The sequence below is a fragment of the Balaenoptera borealis genome (genome assembly GCF_965194805.1).
Source record: "Balaenoptera borealis genome assembly, chromosome: 19".
In the NCBI taxonomy this organism is placed as follows: Eukaryota; Metazoa; Chordata; class Mammalia; order Artiodactyla; family Balaenopteridae; genus Balaenoptera; species Balaenoptera borealis.
In genome coordinates, this window is record NC_138878.1 from 52,270,025 (window position 1) to 52,281,456 (window position 11,432).

An 11,432-nucleotide genomic window follows, 5' to 3' on the forward strand; every position below is an offset into this window, starting at 1 on the left:
TCTTCCATACTTACAGTATTTCATGGCTTCTGTGCCTTATGGTTAGGTCTTTGCATCATTTGGAATGGATCCTGATTTGCAGTGATGGCTCTATATGTCTTATCTTCTTCCGTAGCATCACTTCCTAAGACAGTGCCTGAAACATAGTAGATACCCAATAAATTTTTGTTGAAATGGATGAAAAAATTAGCACTCAGGTGCACCAACACATCCTCCCCTGAAACCATTATTTTCTATTGCCTGTGGTGTTTTATTGCATCTCAGGGACCTACGTACTGCATGCCTCCCTTATTTCTCACGGGGAAACTCACTCAGCATATTTCCTTGTAGGGCAACAAGCACTGACACTTCTCAGAGGATGAGGAAACTGCCAGCATTCTCTCTCTTCTGGCAAGAGCCTCTAGCAGAGAAGACCACCCTGGCTCTGATTGTAGCTGTCTGCAATACGGCTATCTGTGTGGTGGTTACCTAACCAGTCTTGCTGAATCCTTTTTCATAATGTGGAACGGTAACTAGATAGTAACTAGAGTATTCCTAGCTCCAGAATATAGAAAACATCCTCTTCTGTGTCTGGTCCTGAAAACCATTGCAGATGTAAACCCAAAAGTCCTGGGAAAGTGCTCTTTCCTCTAGTATTTGAGAACCAAAGCAGATCGGCTTTTCTTGGTCTGCAGTGCTTGGTTCTGATTTACAGAATGTAAATTGAAAATGTAATGTGTGAAGACAAAAGGAAAGATCGGGGGTATGAAGGTAGGGAAAATAATTTATATTGTCACATGATATAAATAGGTAGATGGGGGACCAGAGACCACGGAGAAATACCCAGGTGGCCCCAGCTTTCCCTGTTTTGCTTCAATTGTTCTTCTTCCAATAAAGCTCAGCCCAGAAATCCACCTCTGCTCCTCCTGCCCTCTGGCCCGCTCCAATCAAGAATTCCTCAATCAGGGATTTCCCTGGTGGTCCAGTGGTTAAGACTCCGCGCTCTTCCACTGCAGGGGGCACGGGTTCTATCCCTGGTCAGGGAACTAAGATCTCGCATGCCGCATGGCCAAAAAAAAAAAAAAATCCTCAATCTGGGGGAGGGGTAAATTAGGAGGTTGTGATTAACATATACACACTACTATATATAAGATGGATAATCAACAAGGACCTACTATATAGCACAGAGAACTCTACTCAATATTCTGTAATAACCTATATAGGAAAAGAATCTGAAAAAGAATGGTTATATATATGTATATGTATAACTGAATCACTTTGCTGTACACCTGAAACTAACACAACATTGTAAATCAACTATACTCCAATATAAAATAAAAATTAAATTAAAAAAAAAGAATTCCTCAATCAGTTGTACTGGGTAAGGGCTTCCCTGATGGTGCAGTGGTTAAGAGTCTGCCTGCCAATGCAGGGGACACCGGTTCGAGCCCTGGTCCGGGAAGATCCCACATGCCGCGGAGCAACTAAGCCTGCACGCCACAACTACTAAGCCTGCGCTCTAGACCCCATGTGCTGCAACTACTGAAGCCCGCGTGCCACAACTACTGAAGCCTGCATGCCACAACTACTGAGCCCGTGTGCCACAACTACTGAAGTCCACGCGCCTAGAGCCCGTGCTCCACAAGAGAAGCCACCACAATGAGAAACCCACATACCACAACAAAGAGTAGCCCCTGCTCACTGCAACTAGAGAAAGCCCGCGCGCAGCAACGAAGACCCAATGCAGTGAAAAATTTAAAAATAAAAATAATAAAAATAATAATTGTACTGGGTAAGACCTCTCCTCAGATTCCAACATTGGGAAGCAAAAAACGGCTTCTGGCCTGGGGATCCCAGTTCAGAACGGCCAGAGAACAAGAGGCAGGAACTCAAATGAGAGAAAGTTCATGACTTGGAGGAAATGGTTCTTCCTGCTACAGGAAGAGCCAGTATATCCTGAGGAAACCACAGGTTTTGCAGAGCCTGAGCTCAGCCTGGCCCAAAGGGAGAAGATGCGAATTTGCAGTATTCAGGGGTGGAGCGTGTATCTGAGGCTTTACCTGATTGGACAGAATCTGACCCAGGCTCCGGGGAGGAGATTTGTAGAGATGATGCATGGAGTCAAGAGTTCCAAGTTAGGCTCAGCAAACACAGGTACAGACACCAGGAAAGAAGCCAGGGGCCAGTGTGCAACTAAAATACTGCCTTCACGTGGACACAGGCTGGCACCCCGGAGTGAGAACCCTGGTGTGTGGAGGGGGGCGGGAGGGGGGAGTATGGGCACGCGTTCAGCCTGTGCGTGACTGGGGATCCTGATAAAGAAATGACACACGAGCAGCTATTCGTTATCTGTTGCTGCATAACAAGTTATCCTTAAACTTAGCGGCTTAGAGCAACACACATTTATGATGTCCCAGTTTCTGTGGATCAGGCATCCAGGCACAGCTTAGCTGGGTCCCCTGCTCAGGGTCTCTCCCCAGGCTGCAATCAAGGTGTCAGCCAGGACTGGTGTCTCATCTCATGGCTCAACTGGGAAGGAGACACTTCCAAGTTCATGTCTTCCCTCACAGGCCATTGGACTGACGGCCTCAGTTCCTTACTGGCTGTTGGCCAGAGGCTGCTTTTGGGTCCTCCTCTTCCTCTCTCTGGCCTCCCTTCCCCCGGCAGCTTGTGTCATCAATGTGTGCAAGTCAAGGGGGCCATTGGGAAAGTCTGCTAGCAAGACAGAAGTCACAATCTTTTGTAATCCAACCATTCCATCACCTTTGCCATACTCTATTGGTATGCAAGTCATGAAATCTGGCCGAAACTCAAAGAAGGAGATTACACAAGGTCACAAATAACAGGAGGTGAGGGTCATTGGAGGCCCTCGTAGAAGTCTGCTTCCCACAGGTGAGGAAGTACCTGCAGAAAAATACCTAAAACTATACTTCCCTCTGGGTCTAGACTGTTCTTGAGAAGTACTCAAGGAGACAGCCTTTTAAATGAATTAAATGGCAAAGAAGAAAAGTCATAAACATTTCTAAAAAAATTTAAGGGCTGATTTCCTAATAGTTTATAAGCACTGAACTTAATTTCTAATGAGACTGCCTTTTAAATATAGTAACTAGGGGGACTTCCCTGGTAGCACAGTGGTTAAAAATCCGCCTGCCAATGCAGGGGACACATGTTCGAGCCCTGGTCCGGGAAGATCCCACATGCCGCGGAGCAACTAAGCCTGTGCACCACAACTACTGAGCCTTCGCTCTAGAGCCCGCGAGCCACAACTACTGAGCCCTCATGTCACAACTACTGAAGCCCGTGCGCCTAGAGCCTGTGCTCCGCAATGAGAGAAGCCGCCGCAATGAGAAGCCCACACACCGCAATGAAGAGTAGCCCCCGCTCACCACAACTAGAGAAAGCCCGCGCACAGCTGCGAAGACGCAATGCAGCCAAATAAATAAATTTATAAATAGTAACTAATGGAAAATAGGTAACTCACCTGTAATTAATCAAAACCAGAGGTTCCTCATCCCCAACCTGACCCCCAGTCAAATTCAATGTATTGTCCTCAGGAGAGAGTCTGAGGGTGTTTCAGTCACCTATCGCTGAATAACAATAAGCTAAAGTTTAGTGGTTTAAAACAACATTTATTTTGCTCCCAGACCTGCAATTTGGACAGGGCTCAGTGGGAGCAGCTCATGTCTGGAGCGATTTGAAGACGGGGAGCTGGAATCTTCTGAAGGCTATCTTACATGTCTGCAATAGATGCTGGCTCTCAGCTGGGGTGGTGGCCAGGACACCTACAGGGGGCCCTTCTAGGTGGCTGCTTGGGCTTCCTCACAGCATGATGCCTGGGTTCCAAGGATGAGCATCCTGAGAGAACAAGCCAGGCAGGTATATCTCCTTTTATGACTTAGCCTCGAAAGCCACCTAGTGTCACTCCCACTATAGTCTCAGGTCTGCTAGATTCAAGCGGAGGGAACTTAGATCCCATATCTTGATGGAGGAACCTCAAGATCTTATCATAAGAAGGGCACATGGGATGGGATTCATCTTTGGAAAAATGCAATCTGCCACAGAGAGCAAACTAGCCCCCTATCCCGTCCTTGAGCTTTCATGAGTGTCAGTGACAACACACATCATAAGGTGAAAAGAAGTGTGCAGTCAGGAGGAAATAAGACAGCAGATATAATCTTGATAGATGAGAAGTACAATCCTTTCTGCCTCTTCTGCCATTGAATTGGAGGTTAGGAACGGATCCGTCTGCCTGCACTAGAAAAGAAACATTGTGCAGAACTGCTGGGCCAACCCTGTGGGCTTGGGATTTTCATTTGGCCTGTTATTGTAAAGCCTATAAAACTCTCTGTATTAGTTTTGTATTGCTGCTAACATACCACAGATTCAGCAGCTTAAACAATACCCATTTATTACTTCACAGTTTTGTAAGTCAGGAGTCCAGGGTGAGTAGTCTAGGCAGGTTTGTATTCAAGTTAATAAAAGGCTGAAATGAAGATGTCAGTGGTCGGGCTCTGGGGAAGAATCTGAAAAACTCCAGAAATTGTATCTATTAGGCAGGTTTCCACCATCAGTTCTTCTCTGCAGGGTGCTGCTAGGGAGGTTCTGACCACCAGAGGGCGCTAGAACCACAATCCCTGCGGCAGGGGAGAGACGTCCGAGTCCCAGCTCCTTTCTGCCACCTTGATACAGTTACCAGCAGCATCTGCATCACCTGGGAACTTAGAAAAGCAGACTCTCAGACCCCAAACTCAGACCCGCTGAATCAAAATCTTCATTCTGTCAGACGCCCGGGCAATTTGTGTTCACATTGACATTTGAGGGGCACTCCAGCACAGTGCTTCTCAAACTTGGCTGCATGTTAGAATACCCAAGAGCTTTAAAAATCGCTTGATGCAAGGGGGCCACTCCCCAGGAGTTCTGATTATAACGGTCCTGAGGTCCGGCCTGTTAAAAGCTCCCCTGAGGATTTTAATGTGCAGCCAAGGTTGAGAATTACTGCGAGTGTAGCTCATTCCACACTGTAAGAACCCTGTGCATAAGCTATAGTTCGTCCACCTGGGTGTAGACACCGAGAAGGACATAAAGCCCCAACCCTGGACACAAAGCCCCAGACCTCAGGGGCCTCCAAGTTCTAGTGAAGTCAGGGCAACGTGAAAATGTGAAACACTGAGGCAGTGTTATCTTGTTTTCAAAGTGCTTCAAAGACCTAGGTCAAACACCGGCTGAAAATTCTACCCGGCCCCGCAACATGCTTGGCGATGATACTCCCCGATAGGTGCTCCCTGACCCATGATGGTGCCTCCTGATCTCCACGGGGGACTCCTGGAGAGCAAGAAATGTGTTGATTCGTTCCTGCAGAGTGTTTGCTCAATGAAGCACCCTCCACAATTACTACAGTAACCTGGGCAGACTCCCCGGCTGGTGGTGGAACCCGTGAGCTGAACTTCAAGGAAGAAGGTACCTGGAGGATAGAGGAACTTGGCAGTGTTAGGACAGACTTTTAAAAATCTTTGTTCTTCCCTATCTATATAGCGCTTTACAGTCCAATGCACTTTTATGTACATTCTTTCGTTTTCACAATACCCATCTGTGTTAAGCTACAGTAGGTTAACCCTTCAGTAGTGGAAAACTGAGTGACAGAGAGGTGACCAGACATGATGAAATTCGCAGGATGAGTCAGGAAGAATTAGAACAAGAAATTGCTTTCCTAAATTTTCTGATTTTCTAAGTGCTATTTCTAGGATGTGGCAATATCCAACTTCTGACCTCTCTTTCCTCACTGTTTGGGAGCATTTCTGGAAACTTTGTTTTTCCTTCTTCATTCTCCTCCCCCAAGTGGAGGGTTTGTTTTGTCATTCTGGAATTTTTGGTTTATCTCCTACCTAATCTCCACGAAGTTATGTGACTTCTCTTTTTTGATAGAAGATTCAGCAGGTGTGGAGTAAATTCTCAGGATGTGCTAGCAGTAATGATGATGATTTCATTGTATGATTCTTCAATGCAAAGAACTTATTCCTCATTGTGTCTCTAGCACTTTAACAAAATATTTGTGGAATGAATGAATCACAAATGAAGTGAGAAGATCTGCGAAGTTAAATCTGAGAAACGGAAGAAGCAGATGCAGAAGATTAATCCAGCCGTGAGTCTGAGGTGGGGTGGTGGGGTGCGGTTCTAACCTCTGAACCAAGAGCCGTGAAGAATGATGTCGGTAGAAGTACTGCCGGCACCATGAAAGGGAGCTGGTTTTATCTTCTCAAATAATGACCAACTCTCTTATCAGTGCTCTCTATGGTACAGGAAAAAGATGTTAAAGTCTGGACGTATTTCCCGCTCAAATGAAATGCTGTAAATTTCTTTGAAGAATTCAATAAGCCTCCAGATACTGACCCTTTCAATAAAGGCCTTCCTGCTCCCCTTCCTTCTGTCAAGTGTCCTTTCTCCCCTGGGGTAGAAACACTTCTCCTTCCTGGGTCCCCAAACAACCCTCCTCTTGCAAACATTTGAAGTGTAGGAAGGATGTGAAAGGTTGTGCTCTGGCTTCATCCCGTGTTTCTGCCCCATCAGGATGCTCTGAGGCCCCACAGCCCAGGCCCACCCCTCCCTGATAAGCTACACTTGACTTTCTCCCCTTGCTCTCCTTCCACCATCTCCCACTTTCTTCCCGGAGACCTGGCCATCCAAGGGCTGCAGTGCCTGTCCGGGGTGGTGCTGTGGCCAAGACATGGGTCCTGCTCAGCCCCACTCTGCCCTTGGCACCAAGAATCAGTGTTGGTGCCGTAGGCCTTCTGTTCACTTCTGGTCCCGTACTTAGGGGCTCATGAGGGCCAGGTGATGGCGGGAGAGTGGCCACTGCTGGTGGACACTCAGGATTGGCAGGTTTGCTGCTGCACGCAGGCTTTCTCTAGCTATGGCGAGCGGGGGCTACTCTTCATTGTGGTGCGTGGGCTTCTCATTGCAGAGCACAGGCTCTAGGCGTGCGGGCTTCAGTAGTTGTGGCACACGGGCTCAGTAGTTGTGGCTCGCGGGCTCTTAGAGCACAGGCTCAGTAGTTGTGGCGCACGGGCTTAGTTGCTCCATGGTATGTGGGACCTTCTCGGACCAGGGCTCGAACCTGTGTCCCCTGCATTGGCAGGCGGATTCTGAACCACTGCGCTACCAGGGAAGTCCCCAACCAGGGATCGAACCCGTGTCCTCTGCATTGGAAGGCGGATTTTTAACCACTGGACCACCAGGGAAGCCCCAGTAGGTCCTTGTCGTTTATCTATTTTATATATAGTAGTGTGTATATGTTAATCCCAAATTCCTAATATATCCCTCCTTTCCCCTTTGGTAACCATTAGTTTGCTTTCTATGTCCAAAACAGTTATTTTCTACAGAAAATCTTGTGTTTGGTCCTGAGAAATCCTTGTAGAAATGAACCCAAATGGAGAAAAAATGCGGTTAGGTTTTAGAACAGGCCATCCTTTCTTAGACTATGTCTCGGGTCCCTCCTTCTAGTTTTTAGGGTGAGAATAAAGTTTATAAAATTAGAAGACAGAACAGAAAAATAGGTGCTAGGAAGGAAGCTGGGTAGATGAAAGAAACCCTTGGGAGGCCCAGTCCTTAACGCTCTAGTTGACAAAATGTAAAAAATCCATCTTCATCCCTCCTACCTTGTCCTTGTCAAGGTGCTGATTCCTTGGGAACTCAAGGTACACTACGCCTCCTCCCCAGATAGTCCCAAGTTTAAGGGCAGGAAATGGTCTTGGACTGGGTGCCTTTGCTCTGAGAGCAGCAGCGCCAACAATTCGACCCGAGATGTTGAAGAGACGAAGCAGAAGTTCAAGAGAAACAGATGCCCCAATGATACGGTGTGGGAGGTCAAGGCAGAGAGAGGGTGGCTGGGAGGCACTGTCCAGCTTGCCCCACAGACAGCGAGTTAGCACCTGTTTTGTAGAAATGGAGTTCAGTCTAGCCCAAAGGCAGAACTCTCAATATGCAAGCAAAGAATTGAAGGGGAGGACACCAGGCAATTTGGGACTTTCCAGGGTGGAGGGTGTGGGAAGGGATTTGTTAAAATCAGACACACTTGGGGGAAGAAACCTTGCATCTACAGAGAGTGTGGGTGAGATTAGGTAAGAAGTCAAAACTTACCAGACCACGTGAATACACTCAGAGAAGAAACCAGAAGGCACAGTTCATTGGAAACAGATAACAGTCGGGAAATCTTGAAGTATCTGGGGAGCGCAAATATCTCATTATTGCTTATTATTTGTCAGAAATACACAAGCCCGCGCTCTCTTGAGCACCCACACAGGAGTGGAGGATGGAAGTAGCACTGACTCTCTCTGTGCATCAACTCTCCATGTGGAAAAATGCTTCAGAAATGGCACACAATCAGGACCCCCTCAACTCACCATCCTACCCCAGCTGGGAGGAGACTCCAGTGGGAGTTTCATGACCCTGCTACTCTCCTGAATGAGGGAAAGGCAGAAATAATGGAATAAGAGGCAGGTGGTTTTCAACCCACAGAGCTTTTCCGATGGGGGAACATGGGAACCTTCACGTGGGAGCCTCACGTGCGGTGTTCTTAGGTAGCCCTGCTCTGTTTGAGATTTCATTTCCACACACCAGCCCTTCCTGTGTTTCCAAGGACATTAAGTGCTAAAGAGTTTCCTTCTCTCCACAGTCCTGAGGCCAGCCATGAACTTCCCTCAGAGATCTGTCTGCAAAAGCCGAGATCAGAAAAGGTAAAGACAACACTGGCTGTAAGCCCAGGTCCCCCACATCACTCAGCCCCTAAGAGAGAATCTGAGTCAAGCTCGATGTTTCCTGAAGATGGTAATCTTGTGCAGGAAGAGAAGGGTGGATTCTGGGAAAAGATATGCCAGGGGAGGGAGGGACATCTTGATTCCAGGCATCTTGGGGGTGGGGTGATCACATCAACATGCTGGGGACTCCCTGACCTCTGTTTGCCAGCTGCCCACTGGACCTCTCCATCTGGAGCATGCACAGGCATCACCAACAAGTTGTCCTAAATAGAACTCTTAAGGTTTTTCTGCAAAATATTTTCTTATTTCTGTCTTCCTCTGCTGCCTCAGTTGTTAAACCACAGGCTGGGTCCCACTTCTAAATATGGACCAAGGATCATGAACATTTGAGGAAAGCCTCTAACATGAAAAGCCAAGAGAATCCTGAAGAAGAGCAAAGTGGGGGCTTCCCTGGTGGCACAGTGGTTGAGAATCTGCCTGCCAATGCAGGGGACACGGGTTCGAGCCCTGGTCTGGGAAGATCCCACATGCCACGGAGCAACTAGGCCCATGAGCCACAGCTACTGAGCCTGCGCGTCTGGAGCCCGTGCTCCGCAACAAGAGAGGCCGCGATAGTGAGAGGCCTGCGCACCGCGATGAAGAGTGGCCCCCACTTGCCTCAACTAGAGAAAGCCCTCGCACAGAAATGAAGACCCAACATAGCAATCAATCAATCAATCAATAAATCTTTGAAAACAAACAAACAAACAAAAAGAGCAAAGTGGGAAGACTTTCCATCCCAGATATCAAGACTAGTTACAAAACGACACACATATATATTATACATATGTGTATATATGTATAAAATATATACCTGTTTATATCTGTGTTTATACATATGGTAATTAGGTATGTATAACTAGGATAGTGTGGTTTTGCACAGGGATAGACAAATGAAGCTGTGAAACACCCATGGATGGATGGATAGATGGGTGGATGGATGGATAGATGGATGGATAGATAGATACTTGATGTGTGACAGAAGGAACACAAAGACACATGTAAAAGAATGTTCACGGTAGCACTATTTTCAACAGTCCAAACTGGGAAGCCCTCAAATATCCATCGACATAGCCAATAAGTACATAGTGGTATTTATCTACAATTTATTTCAGCAGTGGACTACTATACGACATTAAAAATGAAGAAGTTTCAGCCACACACAATAAAGTGGATGATTCACAAACAGAATGTTAAAGGGAAAAAGCCAAATACAAAAGACTTCAAAGTGTGTTACTCTATTTCTATGAAGTTCAGAAGCAGGCAAAACTAAACTGGGGTGTCGGGAAACATATGCTCAGGTAGTAAAACACTAAAGAAACGCAAAGGAAGGGATTAACATAGAAGTCGGAGTGTACCTGTCTTTGGAGGGGAGGAGGGTTTGGCTGGGAAGTGTCACTTGGTGGCATCTGGCGGAGGGTCTATGGGAGTTCCTTTTATGATTATATATTAAGCTATTTACATTTTATGCCTTTTCTTGTGTGTATTATCTGTCACAAAAAGCTTTTTGAAAACATAAAATACCAAAGGGAAAACAAATCTAAGAAAAGATATGAAAGAACTTGGTAAGAAACATTATTTTTCCAAAGTAACTTAGCACATGGTGGTGGCGGCTGAGGAACAATGAATGAACTTAACGCTCCTGAACTGTACACTTAAAAAGGTTGAGACAGTAACTTTTATGTTATGTGCATTTTGCCACTACTTAAAAAAAAAAACCAAACCTAAACACTCAGAGAGGACATTAACACATACCTAAATACATGGAGTGTGACCCCATGTGGACGTTTTGGAAAACTCAGTATTGTAAAGATATCAGTTGTTGGTTAGAGCGTAACAGTGAAACTCCCATTGTTGATTTTTCCCCCTTGGAACTCGACACGCTGACGCTGGTAGAACAGGAACAACACAGAAGGACTTGCTTCACCAGATATCAAGACTTACTTTAAAGATAAAGTAATTGAGGAGATATTGTACAGACTCAGAGTTACGCAGATCCACAGAACCAGCCTGGGCACTTAGAGATAGAGCAGCACAGGTGAGGCACAGACGGCCGGTCAATCAGGGGGACGCCGGCTAACCCAGGAGTTACACAAGAAGCACATCCAGGAACATTCCGGGCAGCTCCACGGCCCATCAGAGCAGAGAGCAGGAAACAACCCAGTATCTATGGGCAAGAAAAATGGATAAGTAAATTGTGGTGTTAATTTCACAAAGGAATATTGTGCAGCAGCAAAAATAGATGAAGTGTAACTACCTGCTCCCCTAGGGATGAATCTTAGAAGTAATGTTGAGTGAGAAAAGCCAGTCACAGAAAATGACACATGGAATGACTCCATTTTTTAAAGCTCAAAAGCAAGTAAAGCTAAAAATTGTAATGGTTAGGAATGCATACCCATCTGATTTCAAAAAAGCAATTAAAAGACGTGAAGGAATGATAACTGACAAATGAGGGGTGATGGAGGCCTTTGGAAGGGAGGCAGGGGTGGGATAAGGCAATCACAGGGGCACTCACAGTGACGTGCTGGCCGTCACATCGGGTGTGGGGGATTATGGGGTTCACTTTACTGTTAAACTTGGTAACTCACAAGTAGGATGCAGACGTCCTTTAGCATGTGTCTATTACTACATAATAAAATTGGAAAAGAGCTAAGCCATGGGGAA